This window comes from Mirounga angustirostris, unplaced genomic scaffold (assembly GCF_029215605.1).
Source record: "Mirounga angustirostris isolate CCGP_5_RB_7025 unplaced genomic scaffold, mMirAng1.0.hap1 SCAF_10, whole genome shotgun sequence".
In the NCBI taxonomy this organism is placed as follows: domain Eukaryota; kingdom Metazoa; phylum Chordata; class Mammalia; order Carnivora; family Phocidae; genus Mirounga; species Mirounga angustirostris.
In genome coordinates this window covers 75785202-75811140 of record NW_026991718.1, presented here as the reverse complement: position 1 = coordinate 75811140, position 25939 = coordinate 75785202, and positions in this window count along the sequence as shown.

The following is a 25939-nucleotide window of genomic DNA, read 5'->3' as shown; positions in this document are numbered from 1 at the left end:
GAAGGGTGGGTTGGAGCTGGACTTGCAGGACTGGAAGGAAAGGCCTTCTTGGAAGAGGGACTGAGGTAAAAGAAAGCACAAAATTCTAACAGAGGGTTGAGGAGGGGAGGGATGAATCCGTCTGGCTGGACCACAAGGTGCATGAGGGGCAGTGAGGGAAGTCAAGTTGAAGTCTGGGTGGAATCAGGTCAAGAAACAGGATGGATAAAGGACAAGGTCACTCAGTCTAAGGATTTGGGCCTTTCATATGGTGGGAAGTGAGGGATCAATAGAGAGTTACTGAGATGTGGGCTGTGGAGCTGGTTTTGAAGCTAACCATTGTAGTGCCATCTTGGGGCCAGTGGACATTCTCTCTTTTCTCTCCACACCCGCGTCCCTGAAAAGATCGAAACTCTTCCGCCTTCTTGGCTGATTCAAATGTTCAGCAAAGATTGTGAGTGTTAGCCATTTGCTTTAAATCCTACCACTTCAGGGCGCCTGGGTGGCTCAGTTGGTTAAGCGACTGCCTTCGGCTCAGGTCGTGATCCTGGAGTCCCGGGATCGAGTCCCACATCGGGCTCCCTGCTCGGCAGGGAGTCTGCTTCTCCCTCTGACCCCCCTCCCTCTCATGCTCTGTCTCTCATTCTCTCTGTCTCAAATAAATAAATAAAATCTTTAAAAAAAAAAAAAAAAAAAAAAAAAAAAAAAAAAAAAAAAAAAAAATCCTACCACTTCATACTCTGTCCCTTTGCCTTAAGCATCTGTGGCGGAGAGGATAAGAAGGAAGCACAGAGAGTGTTACTCATACCTCAGGATAACTTAGTGCTTCGGATCCTTTCTAGAAAGTGGATTTGGCTTGGGAGGGGTATGGAGCATGAGGGCACCAGGTGCTTGTTGGGTTGGTAGGTACCATAAGAGAAATAGGGAGGACAGATGTGAGTCAGCTCACATGGCCCGCTCTGCCCTTCTTTATGGGATCAGCTAGATGTGGCTCCGAGGTGTTCGGCTCAGAGGAGAGAACCCCAGGCCCCAAGGCAAGGGCATCCCAGAGAGCCAGTGGGAGGAAGCCCAGACTCCCCTTGTGGATGGATGGACGAGGCTGGTACCACCCTCTATGGCCTATGTTCTCTGAGTGGGGGTGATGCTGCCCTCATCCCACCGTCCTGATGATTCTGATGGGCACCATAGGAGTCAAATCCAGGGGGCATTTCTATACTTCTTAAATTCCTCACTTGGCTTTACTTAATAACTCAGCCCCCAGCACTATTATATCCCTTGATTCTCTCCTCTTCTTCTAGTTTATGTAGAGGGAGGAAGGTGGACCAGTTGTCCCACTGGGGCTGGCCCTGGATTCTCATTCTCTGGCAGATATTGAGGATGGGGCTCGGATCTTTCCTTCTACCCTATGGCACACGAGTGTGAGTCCAAGGAACTGGGACTATGGGAGAAGAGTCGCCTGTGACGGGCCCCCGCCTTGCTGCCTTGTTGTGCTCTGAGGAATGGGGGAGAGAGGGTTCTTCCTGGCCGCACTGGCAGCCAGGCCAGCGCTTGTGGTAGGCGGTGTTTATGAGAAGGCACAAATGTTTATGTGAGATTGCCAACTGGTTATTTATGAGTCTCTCAGCCCTTCCCCAATAAAAGCTGTTCCCTCAATGTTCTGACAGGCCTTGCATCTGTGACTAATGTGTCACTCACTCAGCTAATGCAGTTCACTTGTGTTTATTTTTGCAGAAAAGCAATTTATCCAGCCACTCTGAAAAAACCGGCCTGTCAGGAGCCTTCTTTGGAGCAGAGTGTTTTTCCTCAAAAGAAACTTCCAAATTGCTCTCAGTGCAGGGCGGGCTTTTGGTGCGTCTTCCCGAACGTGTCCGGGGTCTGCCCTGCGTGCGAGAGTGTGTGGCATGTCTGGCGTGGGCCCTAGCTCTGTCTCCAGGATATGGAGGGGTATTTTTGTGCCTCTATCTGTCCGGGCCCGGGTGGGTTTGAGATACTTTTTTATAAAGGTACTGGTTGTGGGGCTGGATTGAACTCTGCCTTCCCTCTGGTGGAGATAAATCAAAGCTGGGAAAGTAGGCTGTTGGCAGCTGAAGGGCCTGGAGGAGGAGGTTGGAGGCAGGCGGGGAGGAGGGCGAAGGTTAAAAGGGAGGATGACTGGCTTCATGGCAAAAGGAACATTAGTGCTGGTGGGCGAGGCCTGTGACTACAAAGCTGCGGAGGAAGGTTGGCTGAGCATCGGTCCCTTCCTGAGGCTGTTAATTTTATCATTCCCACTCTGTTTTCCTTCAGGATTGGCAGTAAACCTTCAGAGTGGAAAGCCTGCTCTGTGGGCTTGTTTGGGGATGCTGTAAGAAAGGGAGCCTGAGAGGTCATTTCTTGCCACACAAGTGGATTTCTGGGAAATGGCACCAAGATGTGGGTGGGGGGAGGGGTGTGGTACACCGAGGCCCAGGGCGGGCAGAAGTCCGGCTGAGCAGGTGGGGTCTGCCAGAAGGAAAAAGGGACACCCACTTGGGCTGGCAAAGGGCCTGGCTGTCTCTGTGGTCCTCATTCTCATCCCATAGATTGTTCCTCTGACTCTGGCCTGTCAATGACCCAACCTGGGCTGGGCAGGAGAGTCCAGAAGGCTTCAGGCAGAACCTGCCCGCTGCTGGACAAGCTCCTGGCTGCCCGCAGCCCACGATGGCAGGTCAGCAGGAATGACGGCCTACTAGGACGGTGGGGCCTGAGCCGCGGGCCAGAGGGAACTTGGCGCTCAAGAGCTGAAACAAGATGTCTTCTCACAGCTCAGACCAAATCTTCGCTGCCTCATCCTAATTTGCAGGAAAATATTAAGTACGTGGTTCGAGGTTTCTCAACCTTGAGTCTTCTGCCAGTAAGATTTCATTAAACCTTTGGTGCCTGCTGAGTGATAAGTCAGTTGACATTTGTATACATCCTGAGAACTAGACCATTGTGCTCTGCCTGAAGGCTGGTTTTTTATGGCCCTGGGCTGTGGCGATGGTAATTCTGTCTGGCATCCCTAACCTGGCTGGCTGCGAGGTGGGGTGACAGTCAGGCCCGACTCGTGGTTTCTCCGGCTAGGTGACATCCACAGTCACCCCTTTGCGTTCCTATGGCCAGGGTGAATTTGACTTCGGAGTCGGCTTTTCCTTTTGGCTGGGGTGTGTGCTTGTGGGAGGAAGGTGAGGGGCAGAAGCATGTCGGTGCTGTACTCCAGTTCCCAGGGAGGAAATTCAAAGGGGGCAGACTTGGGGGTGGAGGCGGTTGAACAGTACGATTTCCTCTTTTGATCTATCCATCTCCTTTGCTCTTCTAGAAGCCCCCTGTCCGCCCCCCTGCCCTTGGCCCCCGCCCCCAGAGCCTCTCCCTTTCTTCTGCTTCAGCTTCCTCCCTCCCTCTGGGCACCGTGGGGCTGAAAGCTCCTTGCATCGAGGTCCTTCCTAGGCTGGTGGTCTTCCCTCGGTGGTGAGTTGGAAATCTCTGGGGTGGGCGCAGGCCTCAGTCCCACCCACACTTTCTCTCTCCTGTGGCATAGCGAATGGGTTGGGGGAGCTTTGAGTCTGGGGGTGGGGGCAGAAGGACCGAGGGCATGATCTTGTACTAGGGAAAAGAGGCTTGCTTTAAAATCTATAAAGGAAAACACAAGCCCACAGCCCCCCCCCCCCCCCCCCCCCCGGTTTGAGCGTCACCTCCCTTTCCAGCACGGCTGTCTGTTGGGCTTCCAGAGCCTCGCCCTCCTGCTCGATTCAAGGTTGTACAACAAATCTGTCTTTTCTGCCGTGGCTCTCTCTTCTATCCCAGGTGGGCTGGCACCTTCTACCTTGGCTGCTGCAGGCCGGGGATGATGGACTGTCCCAGGAACATACACATCATGGAGCCATGTTATCCCACTAGCAACATTGTTCTCAGGTCCTAAAATGAGGACTCGCAAACTCCAGTGCACACAGGGACCCAGGAGGTGATGCGCGGGGAGGAGAGGCAGGACCCAGGAAGGAAAGTCAAGGGTCCCGGGCTTCGGGGTTGGGAAACAGGGGGGAGTGGTGGGCACCGCAGCTCCTGGACAGCATGTGCTCCATCCAGAGTGGCAACCCCGTTCTCAGCAGGGCCATGCTCACCCAGGGAAGCCAGTTCTCCTATGTACAAATCTGGACTTTTATGGAACTGTCCAAAAGTTATGTGCTGGCAACAAACCTCAATCTAAAACGTGGTGTGGGCCAAGCAGAACATGCCTGCTGACTGGCTGTGCCTAAGGTGAAATGAGGCAGAGCTGTCATTCTGGATGTTTGGAGATGTGTGCCCTGACTCCCCGGTCCTCCTCGCCCCGAACTAATTCCAGGATGCCCAGAGCCCACTTGCCGAGAGCAGAGCTTTAGCCTAAGCTGTCCTCGGGGGGCATAGCCTTGCTTTTTCTCCAGGCAGGGACACAGAGCCCTGTTATTTCACTGAGTACCATCCTGTGGAAGGCCCCCCTGGACCTGACCTCCGGAGAGCTGTGGGCAGGGAGGGCAGGCAATGGTCATCCTGGCTCAGGGCACCTTATCCGAGCAGGTGACAGATGGAATGTCAAGGACGGTTTCTCGGTTTCTGGTTTGTGCAGTGGAGGATGTGGTGCCTCCCCAGAGAGGGAATGCTGGAGAATCCCTGGGTTTGGGGGGAAGATCCTGACATCTCCGGATTCTGTCTTGTTTTCCTAGGTTGGAATTGGGGGGAGGACAGGGGTGGGCAGCTTTTGGCCTCAGATGTGGCATTGTGAGTATGGCCTTGGCATCTCCCCATGGGTAGCTCCAGGTGGGGAGCATGTTCTGGGCTCAGCTGGGCTCCCCATAGACAGCCTGGCAATGAGCACCAAGCTCAGGAGGTACACTCATATTGGTTCCAGGGTCACTGGGGCTTCTGGGACCCTCTAGCGGCATGGAAAGTGCTCAGGGCTCAGCTCTGCACTTTAGAACGTGACCTTGGGCAATGATGTCACCTCCTGGGTGCCGGTCCCTTGTCTGTAGAAGAGTCTGGTTGGTTGATCTCCAGCATCCAAGCAGCCTGCAGGTTCTTTGACAATTACTCTGTTGCTGGTTGCTATGCCATGGCTCCATCTGGTCTTTCAGAGCAAGGATGGGACTTCACCACTGACGCCACAATGTCCCTCAAGGCACAAGTAATAGGTGCTTAATATATGCAGAATGAATGAGCAAGCTCCTCGGCAGCAGGGAGCTAGTCACACGCACAGAAAATAGGCAGGCAGGAGACCCCTGGGGCAGAGACACTCTTGCTGTGACTTCATCCTGGCTCCTGGTGGCCAGGGGGAGTGAGGGCACTACAGGCTGAGGGCCACTTGGGCCTTGAGCCTGGAGCCTGTCCCCCAGCCCAGCGACTTCTACAGCCTGGCTGGTGGGTGCCACGGGCTGAGCTGATGGGGTCTTGTCCCGCCCTACCCCAGAACTGCCTCAGAGTGCCCAACTTTCCAAGTCCTTCTGTGTCTCTTGATGTTCAAAGTTTTTTTAAAAAAAAAATGCACATGTTTGGCAAGGTCGCAGGGAGCCAGGCTGACGTATTAGAGAATGAGACATAGCTGGGCCACACCCAGGGACCAGCTCCGCCGCTGGAGGGCCGGAAGGGAGCAAGACCCAGGCCCCAGACTCCTAGTCCTCGGAGGAGATGGAGCAGAAGCACGAGAAGCTGTAGCCTGGGTCACTCTGGGTGGCTTTGGGGTTTGCGGCTGCAGCCGTGGCCCAGGCCTGGCTTCTGGGCCAGCACAGCTATGCGGGGCCCCTGGTTTATCAGTGAGGCCTGTTTGGAGGGAGAGTCTAAGTTGGGTGAGGGTTGGGCCTTCTGGGAGAATCAGTCTACAGGGTGACAGTGGAGCACTGGGAACCCAGGCAGGAATCTTGGGGTACATCCCTTCACCCTGGCCTCGAGCACAGTGGGGGCTTTGTGATTGCTTGTCATCACCCTGCTGAGTGCCCAAGCCCCACTCCAGGGCAGCCAGAGGTCTCTCCCGAGTGCCTCACCAGCCTCATCCCTGGGTGATGCAGGAGTGAAGTGGGGGATCCAGGTTTGGCTGTGGGTACATTTTCTCCCCCAGGGACGTGGCTCTAAGCGGCATCAAGTCATCGGAAAGCTCTTTGGGGACTTTGGACTTGGACGATTTTGGACCTGAAGCCAGGACTTTTTCTTTCATCCTCCATCCCCTTCAGGCTTCATTCTCCTAAAAATACTGTTACTATAAAATAATTCAGATATACTAAAACGAACAGTGATACAATGGACACTGGTGTAGCCACAAAGCAGTTTGAGAAATAAAATTACAAATCTAGTAGAATTCACCTCCCTTCCACCGCACCCCCCTACTATCCTATAGCTGGTATTTTTTCATGGTCACAAATTGAGCTTTGTACTAAATATACAAGTTTTCTGGAAGTATTTCTAGAGTTATTTTGCATGCTTTATATAAATAGCATCATTCTAACATGTATTCTTGTACAATTTGTTTTTCCCTCTCTCAATGTTTACGAGATTCCAGTATGTGGACATATGTAACTCTGGCCCCCTTATTTTCAACACTGCACTGTTGTCATTCTGTTGCATGACTATGTCATTTCTCCGAGGAAGGCTCCTTGCAGGACCCGAGGGGCGGCTGTGCCCACGGAGGGGGGCGCCCTCCCTTGTGCAGGGAGCTCCAGTTCTGTGAGTGCTCCCCACCTCTATAGGGTCCCCTTTAGGGCGCCAGGGCCCTTCTCTCCCTCCCCAACCATTGCTTCATGGGGGAGGAATGCAAGTGCCTTTCAAGGAGCCTGGTGTTTCTCGTAAATCAATTTTGAAAGTCAAACTCCAGCCCCAGGGGCCACAGCTGCACCCAGCTGAGCACGCCCCTGGCCTGGGCAGAAGGGGTCGTGTACCCCACAGGGACCGGCGCCTCCCGCAAGGACAGGACACACTGGCAAGCCCTTCTCCAGCACCCAGGGGAGACTCTTGGCAGAGTGCTCACCCTGGCTTGAGGCCCACCCTCCCGTCTGCCTGACCACTCTGGCTTGGCCCAGTGGCTTCCCGTGTGGGCTTTGCCCCCTGGCTTGAAGGATGTGGATGTGCCGGCGCTGGGGAGTGGGGAGAGGTTCCGGTGCCTGCCGGGCGCAGCCTGTCCTGAGGGGCTTACCTTTCAGACCCTGGGGAAGGAGAGGGACAACAAGCCCCCGCTCTAGTTCAGACCCCCTGCAACACCCAGAGCTCCTAGGGCCACATTATGACTTTTGTGGAACGATGTACTTTTGCTTCCGGGAGGCTCTTCCTTCATAAAAAAAAAAATTAAAAATTATGCTTTATGACTGTGCTAGTATAAAGGTGAATATAACCCAGGTTGGATTCATTATTACATTAATTATTATTATATTTATTCTGATTTTAAAAGAAATTCCTCCGCTTTTCGGAAGCTTCTTTTTTTTTTTTTAAAGATTTTATTTATTTACTTGAGACAGAGAGAATGAGAGAGAGAGAGCACATGAGAGGGAGGAGGGTCAGAAGGAGAAGCAGACTCCGTGCTGAGCAGGGAGCCCGATGCAGGACTCGATCCAGGGACTGACTCCAGGATCATGACCTGAGCCGAAGGCAGTCGCTTAACCAACTGAGCCACCCAGGCGCCCGTTTTTCAGAAGCTTCTAAAAGAGCCGAGGGCTGTGGGCCCTGGGCCTGCTGGGACTAACAGATTCCGGCCCTGCCCCGATGTCTGCCCCAGAGCCTCCCACACCCTCCCCTTGCAGATGGAGACTGCGACCCCTCTGTCCTCCGCCTGGCTGCTTGGTGGAGGAGAGGTGGGCTGCCCTCAGCCCCCTCAGCCCCGCCTCCAGCCTCCGCAGGCCTCTTCCGCCTCAGGGACGGAGGGCTTTGTGTGCTTGGCCCTCCTTGTGGAGGCAGAGGGCGACCCGACTCGCTCCACACGAGGCCCAGCGCAGAGGCACCAGGCAGATCCTTCTGGGGCCTTCTTTGGTGTTGGGTGGGTGGCGGGAGCTGACTGTGGAGGGCCCTGCACGTTTCCAGATCACCCCACGCCAGGGTCACTGGTGGGGAATGCTTGTCCAGCCAGGTGGAGGTGTGATGCTACTGAGTGCAGGGCCCGGTCTGTTAGTCTGCATTTTCAGGGCGTCGATTGTCCCCCATCCTGATGGGTTTATGTTTTGAGGGAGGCTCTGAGTCTGTCTTGGGGATTGGGGGATGGGGCAATTATAGTAACTAAGGAAGGGGTTCTGTTAGCTCGGGCTGCCACTGACCCGGTGGCTCAAAAGACAGATGAATTTGCTCAGAGTTCTGGAGGCTGGAAGTCCAAGATCAAGGTGCCAGCAGAGTTGGTTTCCTCAGAGGCCTCTCGACTTGGCTCACAGGTGGCCGCCCTCTTGCTACCTCTTTAGGTGGTGGTCCCTCTGTGCGTGCACTCCCGGTGTCTCCCTGTGTGTCCGAGTCTCCTCTTCCTGTAAGGACTCCCGTCAGATTGGATTAGGGCTCATCTAATGGCCTCATTTTACTTTAATCACCTCTTTAAAGACCCCATCTCCAAATACAGCCACATTCTGAGGTGCTGGAGGTCAGGGCTGCAGTGTATGGATTTGGGGGGCATACAATTCAGCCCATACTGGGGGTGATGGAGACCACAAGTGGGGCCAGGCACAAGATTGCTCCAGAGCACCGCACCGAAGGGAGCGCTATTCATATCATAGATACTGTTATTATTTGGAAATCTTTTTCATATATTTATAGTAATTCTGTTGGTTCCAAAGGTGGGCAGTGTGTAATTCTTATGGCAGATTTCCTGCAGATGGCAGTCAAGTGCTTATTCTAACACTATACGTCTATAAAAATAATTTCCTGACCAATGGAAATATTGAAGAAGGAGCACCATTTTCTATATAGGCACATATTTTTGGACAGGCAGTGGCCAGGTCACTTGACTGCGAAGGGTTCCAGGCTGGCTTGGAGGAGCCATGTGACCTTGGTTAGCCATACTGATTGAGTCTGAGCAGGGTCCTAAGACCATCGTGGTTCCATGGGTTAAGTTTCAGGAGGGAGGTCTTGTGACCCCAACAGCCTCCTAGACTGGGCTGGTCCTGAGGCTATGGCTTCTCTTGATCTTGTAATGACCCTGTTCCTTCAAACATCGATAGAATCTACTCTCAGAGCCTGCCCAGTCTGTGGAGGAAATATGAGGGTGGTCTTAAACTATCCCTGTTCTCACCATCCAGGAGCAGTCTGGGACCGCTGTGGCCAAAGCTGGGGGTGACCACCCAACCCTCCTCAGTGAAGGCTTCTGGAAGCACCTTCCTTCTGTCTGAGAGCTATCTCATGCCCTGTGCACAGGGCCATCTGGGTTCCTGAGATCCCCAAATTCAGGTCTGACTCAGTCACATTTAGGTTCAAACACATACTCAGGCCTAACTCCTTTCCCCAGACCACCACACTCAATCCCCGAAGCTTTCCTGTGAGCTCAGTTCTATCATCCTCTTTTCATGGCCGTGCAAACCAGGGCCAAGGGCGTTGGGTGGCTTGCCCCAAGTCCCACGGCCACGTGGTGGAGCAAGATCGGGACCCAGGCCCATCTGATTCCAAAGCTGAGAGCAAGGCCGTTTGCTTGGTTCTGCACGGGGCCTACACGACAAGTGTGACGGTGCCGCCTGAGCGTGTCCCTGCTGCCCTGTGCCCTGGCCCCTCGCCGGGCCTGCTGGGCGGCAGGGTCATAGATGAGAGGCTCCTCCACCCTCTCCTCTAGTTCCGCCCCCTCTTGCTGCCCCAGGAGGCAGCACCCCAACATTTTCAGCTCCAAGACCGGCATCAAGTATTGAGCACATTTTGGAGGTTGGGGGGACACTTTGAAGCTCTCCAACGAGCAGACGCGGTCAGGTGCCGTCTCCATGTTCCAGAAGCCCGGCCGCGTGTGGCAGCTGGACCTCTCCATTCCCTCCCCCCACCCCCCGGGTCCGTTCCTCTTGCTGCGCCCAGCCACAGATGGGAGCGGTGCGACTGGAACTCTCCGCTTTTGTCTTTGCTCACGGGCCCTCTGCCTCTGGGGCCGAGGCTGTTGGAGGATGAAAATGACCTTGCCCTGCTTCGGGTCACGTTTTTGCCCTCTCCTGTTGCTGCTCTGGGAAGAGAAGGGATGCGCTTTGGCCCGAGACCCAGCCCAGCGAGGGTGGCCAGGCTGCCCAGCCCACCTCCGGGGCCGTTGGGGGGCAGCGTGGGGTATGTGTGTGCGCGCACGTCCCTGGGTGTTGACAGCGCGCTCGCGTGGTGCATGGACGTACGCACGCACATTACGTGTGGGTACGTGTTAACACATCTGCTTACCCGGCAACAGTGTGTGCTCACGTTTACACTGTATCTGTGTGTTTGCCTGTGTGTTGTGTTTGTGTGTCTGTCTGTGCATCTGCACACGTGTGCACCTTCGATGTCTGGCAAGATGGACACTAGGCCTGATGTGGTTGAGAGCAGAGTCTCGGGCCCTGTGTCCCGTTTCTCAGCGATCCTGGATGTGACCTTTCTCCCTCCCCTGTGGCTGTTGAGGTCTTTGCCTCGAGACCAGAGAATTTTCCTCTGGAACCAAGTGGGCCTCGCTACCCCGGGGAGGGCAAAAAGCTACTTCCAAAAGCCAATGGGGTCATCGTGATGCTGGGGAGCCTCGAGCTGATGGGACCTTGTTTAATTCTGAAGGAATGTGTGCGGGTCCCGGCCCAGCAGAGCAGGCCCTGGCCTGACTGGGAGCCGCAAAGCACCCGGCCAGCCAAGGCTGCCTTGGGGAGCAGAGGCGAGCCGTTCCAGAGATGACAGTCACACAATCAGGTCTGCCTGGACTGGGCTAGGGGTGAGAGAAGCCCACAAATGCCTTCCTCAGAGCTCTGTGCTGCAGAGAAAAAGCAGGGAAGTTTGAACCTGCCCTCCCCCTGCTGGCCCAGGTCTACCCTTGAGGGAGCGTGGCATCTAGCAGAGAAGAGCAAATCCCCCAACAGGGTAAGAGGTGTATCAGGGATGGGGGTGGGGGCAGCATATGGTATAGAGAGGAGGCAGAGAGGAGCCACCTCTGTGGACTGTGGTCATCAGGGAAGACTTCTTGGAGGAGGTGAAGGTTTAGCTGGGCCCGGAAGGGTGGTGAGGAAGTGGAGGGAAAAAGGACATTCTAGGAGGAGGAGAGGACTTTGCAAAAGATGCACAGATGGAAAAGGGCAAGACCTTCATGGAATGACAGTGCCCACACAGAGGGGGTCTGGGAAGGGAGGAGTGGTAGATGAACAGGAAAGTCACCTCCAGTCTATCAAGGGGGTTCTGGGTGCCAGCCAGAGTCCGTCCTTAGGGATTGGGGAGCTATTGAAGATTCTTGAGAGGGGAAGTGACCTGATGAAAGGAGCGGGATGTTTAGGAAGAGAGACTGGCCCGACGGTCAGGTCAGCTGCTGGGTGGGGACAGAGGCTGCAAGAGCAGAAAAGGGGAAGGTGGGGGGTACTTGGGGTGATGAAGCATAGGGCTATGAGTGGGTAAATAGCTGAAGCCTGAGGAGCAACAGCGGCAGAACTGAACCCACTCCACATTTTGTCACTCTTGGACATTCTTCAGGTCTCGTTTCTGCGTTTGGATCCCCCTGACTGGAGAACACCATGTCAGCCTGAGATAGCTCCTTGTCCACAGGCCAGTGGAACCAGATGGGCCTGGGAGACAGAGACAGAGGCTGGGCCCTAACCCAGCCCAGGACCCAGCCCATCCTTTGTCATCCTGCCCAGAGTGGCCGTGGCCTCTGCAGTGAGCCTCTGCATACCTCATCTGCTGCCACCAACTAGCAGCATCTGTCATCCGAAGTGGGTGTTACTCTGAGGGGCAGAGGTAGGGAGCCCTTGAGTGTGAACAGTCTAGGTGAGTGTGTGTGAATGCCACATGAGTGTGATGTTGAGTCCTCGTCAGGGGGTGCAGGATCCTGCCCAGCCAGGCTATGTGCACAATGTGGTTTGCGTCTGTCCAGCTCAGCATGAGGGCACACACAGCCTGGTCTGCGAGGGCCCAGGGCCTGGCATATAGTGAGTGTTTGTTGAGTGAATGTAAGCACAGCACACGCCCCTGGTGCAGACAGACTTCCAGAAATGGCAGCCATAGCCAGCTAAAACTGTCCTCACCAGAGGCCTGGGCCTCTTCAGTGTGTAGACACTGGCTTAGCTGTCACTCCCACCCCGCCCCATACACCCAGGGCAAGCCTGGCGGTGCATGGCTGGGGCTGGGGCCGTGACTCCACCTTGTCCCTCCCCTGTGTCCCCTGCCTGGCCTCTGCAGGCTGGCACCGCAGCCCCCTTCACCCATTCTGAGCTCAGTGTTTCCTGCAGTTATGAGGTAAAGCATCGAGAACATCCCTGGAAAATGGCCTAGCCTGGAGGTGCAGCTAGCTTCTGCCCTTGGGAAGGTCCTGGGGGGATGGGGCAGGAGTCCAGGCTCTTCTCTGGTCTGCCTAAGCAGACACCTTCTGGAGGTGAAGATGATTTCAGTCTTGCAGAGTCAGCATCATCAGCTAGTTTGGATTTTTCCAAGCTGGGGATGGTAAACCTCTCTGGCAGGCATGATGTTGGGATCCCCAGTGACTGGTTGTGCCTGCAGGAGCCAGAGGCCTGATGACTCATGCGGGCCAGGATCTGGGCTCCTACACTCATGGGCCAGACTGTGGGGCTCCTTGGCCAGGGCCTGAGCGGGCTTGGGGGCGCTGCCTGCCCTGCGCCCAGATTCTCGGCCTCCCTGCCCACTTCCTCAGCCTCCAATATCCACTCCCTTACCCCTCTGCCTCTCCTTCCTCAGGTGCCCACACAGGCTGGGGTGCACAGTCCTCCTCTCTGGGCCCACCAGGGGACATGAGCTCCTGTCTCCCATGGGTTTGCTGCACTCAGATAGCTCCAGCCCCGGCAAAACGCACCATTTGGCTGGTTGTAGTCTTCTTCAGAGCACTCTGAGCCGTGCACCCCTTCATCTTCCTGGCACTTTTGAGGAGTACCTTCCTGCCTGTGGTGGTTTCCTCCTGAGGCAGGCTCAAAGCAATGCTGGGCCCCTGCACGTTGGAGCCTGAGGCAAAACGGAAGCTCAGTAAGACCGATCCTGTCTCTATTAACAAATCTGCTATTTCATTCATCCATTATCAATATTTTACATTAGTTCTGATTTTAAAAAATATTGCATTAAAATCTGAATTTCTTGCCTGCTGAATTTTGGGGCAACCCTTCCATTTTGCACTTGAGGTGAAGGCAAAGAGAAGGGAGCCCTCGGTCTGGGCCGGGGACTGTCCTGGGGTTGGAGGTTGACCCGCGTTCTCCCCTTCCAGGAGCGGCCTGTGGAGCCTGCGGGTGGGCCGTGTGAGGAGGCTGGAGCGCAAGACACACGCGTCTCAGGGCTTCTGCTCATGTTTCCCTGGAGCTGAGGGGCAGGCCTGGAGGAGAGGGCCCAGCCTGTGGGTTAGCCCGGCGAGTGAGCGAGCGAGCAAGAGAGTGAGTCTTTGAAGGTGGAAAGAGAAGCAGGGAGCAGAGGGAGAAAAATGTCATCTCTGACGCCAGTATTCTATGGAGGCGGGCTGGCGGGGATGAGACTGGAAAGTGAGAAAGCTGGAGGCTTTGAAAGGCTGTAGATGACAGAGCCACAGGCAGTGGTGAAGCCCCCCCCCCACCAAACTTCAGTGGCCTCGCTCCACACACAGTGGCCTTGTGCGAGCATCCTTGGGTGGGGGAGCAGAGGGAAAGGGTAGATTCTGGCGTTTGAGCCTGTCCGTGTGGAGGTGGGGCCCCGAACATGTGCAGGGATGCTCTCTGCCCTCTGATCTACTCAGCTGAAGTGGTGCTCAGAGGCAAAGACGGGTAGGCAGAATGTAAGTGATGGGATTTGGGCCAGTTCTTTTAGAATCTCAAAGGGCAGGCACCTCTGCGAGCACATCTATATCTTAGATTCCCGGGACCCTGGCTTGCTGCCCACGGTGAGACCTTTGAACATTTTCTTCCTCGTGAGCCCCTTCTCCAGAGGATGGAGGGAGCGAGCAGTTACTGAGGGGCCAGGGCAGTGTGTGTGCGTGCGGGGGGAAGCAGCCGGTCACGTTTCCTCGTGGTCAGGGTCTGCGGGGCCCAGCCTGCAGCCTCGGCTCGAAGCCCCGCCTGGGCTGCACATGCAGAAACATTCCTGGGACCAGGGCCACCGTGTGGGAAGGAGCATCAAGGACGCCTGGCCTATGGAGTCAACTCCCCTCTTCCTGGGCTGTCACTAAGGGTCTCCTTAGGGTCTGAAGGATTGGGAGCCACCCCTCTCCCAGCACACCAGCTACCCAGATGTTGTCTGTGCTGATTCTACCAAGGCTACATGTGAGTTAGAAGGTGGTGGAGACTCACGGGGTCCTGACTCCCATTCCTTCTGGCTGCTATCTGAGGCTGTGCTCATCCAAGTCAGCAACCCCACCTCTTACCCCGAGGGCTCCACCCCTCTCCCTCAGGTCGGGGCTCCTTCCTGACTGGGGCTGAGGTGGGTGGAGGACCCCCTTTCTCCTTTTACCCTGTAACCTCCCTGCTTGTCGGGATTCAGCCCCAAAGATTTGCCTCCTGCAGGATGCAGATTTAGGCCCATGCTCGGTCCCTGGGCCACAATCTTCCCATCTTTTGCTTATTTTAGTATTTCCCTGCTTATAACTCATTTGTGCTAATTGCAGGCAACACGGACGGTCGGGAGAGCATAAAGCTGACTGTCTCAGTAGCTTGAGGTGAGCACTTAGAGACCCACCCCGCTGCCCATGTGGAACACCGCCCCACGTTTGAGCTCCTGCCGGTTTGGGGCCCCCCCTTTGCTGGTAGTGGCAGTTTCCCGCCCCTTGTCACATTCCATCTTCTCGCACAGCCTTCTGGAGTGCATTAGCCGTCACTGGTTTCTCCGTCCCACAGCTGGAGAGCTGAAGCAGAAAGGTGAGACTTGTCCTGAGGTGTACCCTGCATCATCCCAGGAGGCGGCGGGGCTGTCCCTAACCCAGGCCTCCTGAGTGCCCCCCCCCCAGTGCCTGAGGTGGGGGGCTGGGAGCCCCTCTGCTGGGAGCCCACTCATCAATGGGCTGTTTGCCCCCACGACGGGCCCCCTCTCCAGGCCCCGGGCCGCACACCGTCTTCCTTGCAGGGCTGGTCTCACCCACCTCCCCGGGGACTCTGTGGTGTGAGTGTAACATGTTCTGCCGGGGCGGTGGGGGGGGCGGCGAAGGAGGGGGCAGATTTCAACGGGGTGCCTCCTGGAAACCACATCAAATGGGGTAGCTAGGAATTAATAAATAAATTTGGGAGACAAGTCAATTACCCTCCCCCTGTGCCCCGTCCCTGGGGGCACACAGCAGCCTGTGGTTCTCAGCCCGAACCCGCCTTCCCGGGGGCAGGCCGAGCGAGCCAGGCAGCTGGCTTCTGTCAGATTAGCCGGGCGAGATGTGACAGGCCTCTGTCCTCTGGGGAAATGGCTCCCTTCCTGGGAGGTGGTGAGGACGCTCCCAGGTTGCTGTGTTCCTGCCCCCTCCCCGCACCCCTCCCTGTCTGCCCGCACCCCCGCACCCCCCCCCCCCCCCCGTCGTGGGTGTCCGCATCACAGCCCCTCCCACAGTCTCTTGCCCCAAGTCCCATAGCACAGCTGTCACGTGCTGTTGCCATGGCTCCGGGAGATGGCTGCAAAATGCACGTAGGGGCAGGAGGGCTGCCTTGTGAGTCTCTTCCAGACACATGGTCACTATTGTTATTTCAAAGACCAGACGACTTGTTGCCTCGGAAAACATTTATTCACTCAGCAAGTATTTTTAAATGCCCTGCTTTGTGGCGCTTTTTGCTAGGTTGTGGAGACACAGAGAAAAGAGACACTCTTGCCCCCCTGGGAGCTTAAAGCTGTGTGGGGAGGTCAGACCCTGCACAATCCACCATGCAGGGCACTTCAGGATGAAACGTGGGGGCACCTAGCCCAGCCTCGGGGCCTCCCCAGGGGGGGTTCCTGAGTAGATGCCCCTGGGGGACCTCCTGAAGGATGAGTTGCCATCCAGGAGGGAGGATGTAGAGTGCTGTTCCAGATGGAAGGAACAACATTTGCAAAGTCTCAGAGCCAGGCGAGGGCTGTGAGCTGAATCGCAGAGTGTGGAGGGAGCAGGGGGCAGGGTCCAGCAGAGGCTGACTCAGGTGTGGCCTTGAGCTGTACGTATTTGTGAACAAGGTTGCATGGAGAGGGGAGGGATGGCATGTAAACTTTTTTCTTTTAGTCTTTTTTTTTTTTAAATACTGTTTTTTGTTTTTGTTTTTTAATTAAAGATTTTGTTTATTTATTTGACAGAGAGAGACACAGCGGAGAGGGAACACAAGCAGGGTGAGTGGGAGAGGGAGAAGCAGGCTTCCTGTGGAGCAGGGAGCCCGATGTAGGGCTCGATCCCAGGACCCTGGGATCATGACCTGAGCAGAAGGCAGACGCTTAACGACTGAGCCACCCAGACGCCCCTTCTTTTAGTCTTCTATTTTTTTTTTAAAAGATTTTATTTATTTATTTGACAGAGAAAGACAGCGAGAGAGGGAACACAAGCAGGGGGAGTGAGAGAGGGAGAAGCAGGCTCCTCACCTAGCAGGGAGCCCGATGTGGGGCTCAATCCCAGGACCCTGGGATCATGACCTGAGCTAAAGGCAGACAATTAACAACTGAGCCACCCAGGCGCCCCTCTTTTAGTCTTTTAAAAGTGATTGGATTATGGATTCTTTTCAGCTTTCTGTGTGTGTTGGGCATGTGGGAGTGCTGGGTGTTTTTTCTATTTAGGAACAACACACAACTCCATAGAACCCAGCAGACTACAAAGAGAAAGAAATGGTCCACAAAATACCAGAGCAGCATCTTGACAAAAATGAGTCCCCTTCTGACATATACTGCCTCTGAATGTTCTATGGTTGCGTTATGGAGGCATGTTTTTTAAATGAAGGATTCTCAAGCTTTAGTATACATGATGATCACTCGGGAAATTATTGAAAATGTGGGTGTTTGGGATCTGACTCCCAGATTTGGAGGGGGCCTCAGCTGTGTGCACTTTTAATAAACTCCCGTGGTAAATCAGATGCAGTCAGAAGAACATGCCTTGGAAAAAACACATTCCTAGAATCTGGAAGATTTCGTCCTGCGGAATTTGCTTGCAATTCAGGAGGCTGCCACCAGATGGCAGTGGTGCTTTGCGATGGATCTAGGCAAAGACCCCCCCCCCCCCCTTTTTTTCCATAGGGACTATTGCTGGAGACGCAGTTCTTTACCTCAAAAATGTATCAACAAAAGATAATTTTTCAGATGATTTCCAGGACTATTGGTCATGAAATCTGAAATTTCAGAGCTTAGTTTTAAATTTAAATGGACCCTTCAAACATTAGAGCTGACCTTTCCAATACAAGGTCCACTGGCCTTGTGTGGCTTTGAGCACCTGAAATGCGGTTTGTCTGAACCGGGATGTGCTGAAAATGTAAGAAACACACTGAATTCCAAAGACTAAAAAAAAGAAAAAGAATGTAAAATATCTAGCTAATAATTTTTATCATGATTACATGTTGAAAGTACAATATTTTGAGTTAAATAAAATTTTATTATTAAAATTAATGTCATTGTTTCCCTTTACTTTTTCAAAAGGAATACTAGAAAATGTAAAATTACATATGTGGCACGTGTTCTGTTTCCACTGGGCAAAACTACATTAGAAAAGGCCCAGACTTGAAGTCCAAAGACCTCCATTTAAGTTCCAGTGTAAATACTCATTGCATGCCTTTGGGCAAGTCGCGTACCTTCACTTAGTCCCCATTTCATCATCTGTAAAAAAAAGGCATAATTACAGAAAGCCTACTTACTTAAAAGAGTTATTTAAAAGACTGAGTGAGATAATGTGGCTGAAGGAGCTGTGTAAACTTTAAAGCATCACAAAGGGATCAAATTACTATTGTGTGGTTACTGATAAACAGGAGAACCCAGGTCAGAAATCTCACAATTCATTAGGGCACCCCCTGCACCAAGGTCACTGGATTGGGCGCTTCCAGATTCTTGAGAGTTTACGACCCACCCACCGAGTTAAGGAGTTACTACTGCGTGCCCTTTTGAAATGTAATATTATAAAACGGGTTAAAATAGTGATTCAGGTTAAGTAATTGGAGGCAACACAAGGCATACAAATCTTCCTAGACTTAGGTCCCGATAAACCAACCCATCAGAAGTTGAAAATAGTAAGTCAAAAATGCATTGAATACAGTTAACCCACTGAACGTGATAGCTTAGGCCGGCTGACCTTACACGTGCTCAGAACACTTACCTTAGCCTAAGGTTGGGCAAAATCGTCTAACACAAAGCTTCTTTTATAACAGTGTTGCATATCTCAGGTAATTGATCGGATGCTGTACTGAAAGTGAGATGCAGGATGGTTGCAGGGGTGCAGAGTGGATGTAAGGATGTGGGCTGTTGAACCTGGTGATCGAAAGGCTGGGAGCTGGGGCTGCCACCGCCCAGCACCAGGAGAGAGGGTCGGACTGCTAGCCTGGGGAAAGGTCCAAATTCCAAATTCCAAATTCCAAGTTTGGTTTCTACTGAACGGGTATCACTTTTGCACCATCACAAAGTCAAAACACAAAAACAAAACCCCCCAAAACCATAAGCTGAACCACCATAAGTCAGGGATCATCTGTATATAGTTAATAGTGAGTCATTTCTTTTTCTATTTGAAAATAAGCATTATTGAACTAGGACTGTAGGATTGGAAGGTTGGGTTAGGGGGGAGAGTAGCATTTTGTCTCTGTTTGCGAAGGGGTTTATCATCTGAGGGAACGGAGAAGGACCGACACAGGATGATAGGAGGAGAGAGAGGAGACAGACCGTGGAAGCCATCAGCCTCGGGGCCAGTAAAGGGAACATTGGCGTTAGGAATGAGTGACAGGGGCTTCCAGTTCCCGACTAACTCTCCCTCTCCTCCTCTTCCTTACTAATTAGAATCTTGACTTTTGGGGGGTTGGCAATTGGCCTAGCTTAAATACTACATTTTGGGGCCTCATCTGAAGCTAGGGGTCCCCACACAACGCAGTTCTGGACAATGAGATATAAGCAGAAGTTGGATTGGGCTTCCACAAAATTCCCATAAAAGGGAGAGACATTCAAACAGGGTGCATCCTAGAGCCCTCGGCCCTCCTTCTTGCCTGGTCTGTGGGTGTGATGGTGGTGACTCCGGCAACCATTTTGTGATCGTGAATTTAAAAGTCTCACCCTACATTAGCGGAGGAGAGAGCTAGAATGAGCCTAAGACCTGGCTAACATCGTGCGGATGCTAGACTGCTCTGAATTTCCAACCTTTGATGTTTTTATTATGTGAGAGAGATGCTTCCCTATTTTGTTTAAGCCACTGTTGTTGGGGTTTTCTGTTCTATGCAGCCAACCTGATTGCTGAATAACAGTGAGCATCTTAGTGCTTATGTCAAAGCTCCCAAGCTCCATTCGTCCGTGATTTTGTTGGGGTCTGGGGCCAGAAGGTCACATGGGATGGATAGGGCCATTTTTAAGCCCCATTGCAGCAATCTGGGTGACAGTGAAGTGTCCTTCCCCTCCTCAGGAGGACTAAGAACCCCAGAGAAGGAGAAAACAGAAACACCACAAAGAGCAACATTTAAGAGAAGTGGCTATTTAGGTGCTTACTGCTGCCAGCCCACCCTGTTTCATAACTTCTCTGTGTAAGGGTCTAGGTAATGTAAGGGGAAAATTAATTGGCAAAATAGAGTTGAATTTGAACTGATATAAAACAATTATGAAAACACATGGGGCTCCTGGGTGGCTCAGTCAGTTGAGCATCCAACTCTTGGTTTCAGCTCAGGTCATGATCTCAGGGTTGTGGGATCAAGCCCCACGTCAGGCTCTGTGCTTGGTGTGGAATCTGTTCAAGAGTCTCTCTTCCTCTCCCTCTGCCCCTCCTGCTCTCTCTTTCTCTAGAATGAATAAATAAATCTAAAAAAAAAAAAAAACCAACCCACATAATATAAAACTTACCATCCTAAACATTTGAATTGATTTCTTTTTTTTTTTTTTAAGATTTTATTTATTTATTTGACAGAGAGAAACACAGCGAGAGAGGGAACACAAGCAGGGGGAATGGGAGAGGGAGAAGCAGGCTTCCCGCAGAGCAGGGAGCCCGATGCGGGGCTCGATCCCAGGAACCTGGGATCATGACCTGAGCCAAAGGCAGACGCTTAACGACTGAGCCACCCAGGCACCCCTGAATTGATTTCTTTTTAATATCACTGTTTCCATCAGGTTTTCCTGCAGCTCCCATCTCAGAAGACCAGCCATCAGATGCTGCCACAGGGAAGGGGTGGGTGGGTGGTCATCTTTGGGGCTCAAGCTGACTGTCTGACTACATTATTGAGATGATGGTCTGGACATCCAGGCTTTGTGGAAATGAAGGGATTGCTAAACGACCTTCCTTTAACATATGCAGGGTCAGCCTTGGTGGATTACATAGCAGAGTTGACCACTCCCCATGTGGGAAGGGCTCAGGTAATGACAATGAAGAGATGGCGAGCCACCCCTTCCCAGCCCAGGGCCATGGAGGAAACATGGTAAGAGTAGCAAGGGGCGTGTGGTGTGTGCTCTGATTTCTTCCACCCAGGGCCCAGTGCTGGTGTGGCTGAGGGGATGCTGAGAAGAGAGGGGTCTCACTCCAACCAGTGGGGGATTAGAGGAGGTCACTTAGAAGCCTGCCTCTGTACCAACCTGTGGGTTAGGAAGTGGGAGTTAGGAAGAGGGAGACCCCAGGTCAGCTTTCTCCACTGGATGGGCCTGAGAAGTGTCCCTGTGAGCCCAAAGAGGGCTGGAAAGTAGCTGAGCGTGTGACTGGGAAGTTTACCAGAGGGCTTGTGGCAATAGGAATGAAGTTGCCCGACAGCCAAGGGTCATAGGGTAGACGAGCTGTGCTGAGCATCCAGTGAGAGTCCCAGTCAGACATTAGGGGGCCAAGGGTAAGGTGAAGTCTGCACAAGATCAAGAAAGCAGAGCAGGCTTCTCTGGCCATGGACTTCAGGCCACTACTTTAGACGACTGAGAGGAGTATAAAGCCCTGTGTCAGTCAGCCTTTGCTAGATAAGGCTGCACTAACAAACAGCCCCACAGCTCTGTGTCTCAAAACAGCAGTGTCTTGGGTCGCCTGGGTGGCCCAGTCGATTAAGCGTCTGCCTTCGGCTCGGGACATGATTCCGAGGTCCTGGGATCGAGCCCCGCATCGGGCTCCCTGCTCAGCAGAAGAGTCTGCTTCTCCCTCTCCCACTCCCCCTGCTTGTGCTCTCTTGTTCTCTCTCAAATAAATAAATAACAATCTTAAAAACAAAACAAAACAAAAAAACCAGCAGCGTTTTTCTCATTCACATCCCACGTTGTTGGCTGTGGTCAGCTGGGCCCTGCCCCATGTCTTCTCAGTCTGGGGCCCCGACTGAAGGAACAGCCCCAGTGTAGACCACATGGTTCTCAGGACAGGAGAAAGAATAAGAGAGCTGGCGGACTCTGACACTGGCTCTCAGCACATCTGCTTGAATGTAGCACATGTCCCGCGTTCTCATGCCACTGGCCACGCCGGATGCACAGTGGCCACATCAGTGGGGTGGGGAAGGATGGCCCTCCCACTGAAATCCCTGCGAGTCACATGGTCACGAGCAGAGGTGTGGTGCCCCCTTTCAGGAAGGGTTCATTGCCTCCGCTAGCAGCCGGACCCGTTGCAGGACGAAGTGCTAATGGGGACCAGACCATGGCAGAGAAAAGCTGCCGTGTCTTCTGCTCACCTAGGTATGATCCCAGCAGGACCGGCAGCTGCTCTCACAGACCGGGGCCTCTGTCTCTCCTGAGCCTCACCGTCACCCCTGCCCGCCTCCCAGGGAATGCAAACACAGGCATCCATGAACCTTTTTTTGCTGCAGGAGCTGTTTTCCTAAGGCTGATAGGATCAACCTGTTCTGCACCTCAAACCTGTTTTTAAAAGGACTTCCCTGCTTTTTTTTCTTTCTTTGCTTGCAGAATATTTTTATAACATACTTCGCACAGAATAAACAGGACCTAGGAGAACAGTTATTAAAGAGCTAGAAAACGCTTTCCTCACACTTGTCTTCTTTTATTTCTTCCTCCTTCAGCTGGGTGGCTCTTGGTTGGGGCCGCGCGGGTGAACCTGAGTGAATGAGCTATGAATCGTGACAGGACATCTGACAAGGTGCCTGGCATCCACCCTACCTCTAAAGGAGCTGGGACACCCCCTCCCCGAGCCCTCCAGGCAAATTCTTGCTCAGCCCCATTTTGTTAATTTATAGGTTGCAGAGCACTCCCTTCGCAGCTCCTGGGGCCACTGGGCTGGGCTGGCTTGACAACAGGTGCGGAGGTGGGGCAGGGGGGTGGTGGCCGCACTCAGGGGACGGGAGGGGAGAGGGAAGGCCTCTTTCCCCATCACTTCAGCCCCACCTTTCAAGGTGCCTAATATTCCGCCATTGGAACCCCTGCCCTTGGGCCCAGCGCAGACGTCAGGAAGGTCCCACATTAAGCTGTGAAGGCCTCAGCACAATGAGTCCCTTGTGACCACCAGAGCCAGGCTGTAGGAAGGCGCTGGGGAACTGTGGGAAGCGGGGAGAGGTTCCTGGAGGGGGGATGGGAGCTCAGAAAGGGGTGGGAAAAGTGACGCAGGTGAGAGACCTACGTACACCACCAGCAGCCCCTTCTGTCCCCAGCTGGCCTCGGCCCCCCCTTTACAGTTGCAGCAAGAGAGGGCGCACATGGAGGAAGCAGCCTGGCTTGTGTCCCTGGGCGGGTGGAGGACTGGCATGGGAGCATCTCCAGGATGAGCTGGGTCTCCTTCCTCCCATCCCTCTGTGGAAGGGTGGGGTCTCTGCACTGCTCCCATAAGGCGTCCCTGTTGGGGACAGGGTGGTCAGCGGGAAGGGCCCTGGGCAGCTCGGCATGGGTGGGTGGGTGAGTGGGGCTGGGGGTGGCTGAGGAGCAGGAGAGCTCTTCCCTACTCCCAGTCAGCCCACTTCCCAGGACCCTCAGAGTGCGGAACTGAAAGGAAGGCTGCCTGCCGGGGGCCTGGAGACACCATTTCGACCATCTCCTGTGTGACGCATCCCATGGTTTTTGTGGAGGCGGGCCCTGAACCCCCTCTGCCGTTAGCTCCCCCCAGAGCCCTGGGTGGCTGATGGACTCACTGGCTCTGAGGAACTCATGGCTGATACCGGTTAGAGGTGTACCCCCTCCCAGGGGAATCTGCCCTTTAATAAGACTCACTAGAGGCTGGATCACCAAGGAAAGAAAGGAGAGGGAGATCATTTGAAGCAGGGAATGCTTCTGCTCACTCCTGTCATGAAGGTAATACTAGACATCACCCATATTGGTAGAATATACTAGAATTTGCGAAGCCATTTCACATATGGTACCTTACTTGCCCCTCCATCGATTGATAGGGGTAGGCATTTGCAGACGAAGAAACTGAGGCCCAGAGAGATCAGGGATGTGTCCAAGGCCACATAGCCGGATGGTGGCAGAGCTGGGTCACGGAGTGGATTCTTCCCCTCTGAGCTAGGCCCTCTCTCGGGTGCTGGCCTGCAGGGGCTCAGCCTGGGCACAGGGGTGTGAAGAGGGAAAAGACCCGAGAGGCATGTGGAGGTGCGGATGCGGTGGGAGATGTGAACTCACAGGACCTGCCTTAGGATCTGAATTCCATCTCTTTCTCAGAAGTTAGCTAATGCTTCAGAGCCTCAATTTCTTTACTTGTAAAGTGGGGATACCACCCCTTCTCCAGCCTCCCCTGCTAGGGTTATCGTGAGGACTAGTAATGAGATTCCGGGATTGAAGAATGGTTGCAAAATGCAAAGGGCTGCCCTCATGCTCCATTCCAGGAAGCGAGGGCTGGACTCTCTTTGCGCTGTTCACACCCTTCCTTTTGGGGGAGGCAGCAGGCTCAGAAATAGCCTTTGCTTCTGTCCTCCCTGTTTCCCCCGGGATTGGGGCTGAGTGTTTTCTTCTTGAAAAACAAAAAAATCAAAGCAGTTGCAGAAAACCCAAAAGCTCATTTCTGCTTCCCCTCAGCTGCCCTTCTGCTCTCTGGGGCCAAGAGGAGAGGATGCTGCTGGAAGCCTGGAGTTAGCTCGAGCCTTCCAGAGTCCTCCCTGCCCTGCAAGGGCCACCAGCAGAGGCCTGGGCAGTGTTTGTCATCTGTTCCAAGGCCAGTGCTGCTGGGACCCCGATCTTCCTTGGGAGGTGGGACAGGGAGAGAGGAGCCTGAGAGCACCAAGGAGCCACCTGGACACGCCAGAGAAATGGGTTCTCTCCTCTTAGCCAGAAATAATCATTCACTGCAACAGACACCTTTCTGGCCATTTGCAAACTGGTGTTCAGAATCCTTTGAGTCTCTTTTTCCTCCTCTAATGATCAGTGGGTGAGTTTTCAGGGCATGGTTATCTTTTTCTAGAAACAGGGAGAGACCAGTTGCAGCACATGTGTTGTGTGGGCCAGCCAGGCGACAGGTCCCAGATGGGCGAGGGCCACAGAGGGGGGGCTGTGGACACGCCTTCCCGCCCCGGACCCAGGGGCTTCCCCTGAGATGGTTAGGTGGGCCCGCTGGTCCACCCGCGTCTCCTCAGCGGTGTCTGAGGGGGATCGTCACTCAGAACTTGGTGATGGCAGCAGATGGGATTCGTTGAGAGGAGGCTCACCTCTATACAGATGAGCTATAAACACACTGTTTCCTCAACAGTTCGGGAGTCCTATCCGTGGCAATCTCAGACAATACAAGGTTTGTGTCTCGTGTTAATTGCCAATCCTTCTTCAATGGGAGACTGAGAAAGGAATGTTCCGGTCCACGTTCTCGATCAGGTTTCCAGCATGTCCAAGTTCTGCCCTTTCTTCTGACCCTCCGCTTGCTCCAGACCATTTTGAATCCCTCTTGGGTGCACGCCAGCGATGCCCTTTCTTCTTAGGGCTTGCTGCCTAGGAAACTCTTAGTTTCCCTAACTTCCCAACGTTGGATTTAGAATACGGAGTTCAGCGGGCCTGTTTTCATAGCTCTGTTTTTTTTTGCCGTCTGCTCCACCACAGGCTGGCCGGGAGCCTGGGGGGTGGGGGTGGGGGTGGGGCTCCCAGCCAGCGTACATTCTGCTAATGAAGCGGGCTGTGCCCAGAGCCTTCTTTCTGCCACCGCCGGGTAGGTACAGTTCTTCTCTTCGCCTCAGATCTTGATAGGAAAGGCACAACGTCTGATTATTATGTCCAAGTGTTTTCCTCTATTTTACAATAGAAGCATTTTCTAAACTAATTATCATGTGGCTATTCACTGCCACCTACCCGTATACACCCCCGCATGTGTTATTGGAACATACTCACCCAAAGACCGGGCGTGAGGTGGCATTGGAGGCTATGTGTTTCTTAGCCTGGGTTCTAAGGGCTGGGTACAGGGTGCCCAGGGAGGATCCAGGGAGGCCGATCATGTAGTTACGGGGTTTTGTTTGAGGGGTTTGGGAATTCATTCTGGAATGGGGAGGAGTGGCTGGCGAACACATCACCTGCCTGGTGGGGTCTGGGGAGGAACCCACTGACACAGAACCGGGGATTCATTCATTTTCCTAAATAACTGATGGTCAAATTCTTCTTTGACAATTGTCTTCTTTGACAATTTCACAATGGAAATTAGGAAATATTTTTAACTAAATGATAGTAAAAAGAGTACATTGCAGAACATGTACGATGTAGTTAATGCCAGACTTAGAAGAAAATTTACAGCCTTACATGCTTATATTAGAAAAGAAAGGCTGAAAATCAATGATTCAAACATCCAGCTCAAGGGGTTAGAAAAATAAATTCAACCCAAAGAAACAAAATCCAAGGCAAATTAAACACAAAGAAAGTAGAATGGTAAAAATAATGAAGATGTGAGCACAGATTAATAAAATCGAAAACAGACAAGCAATAG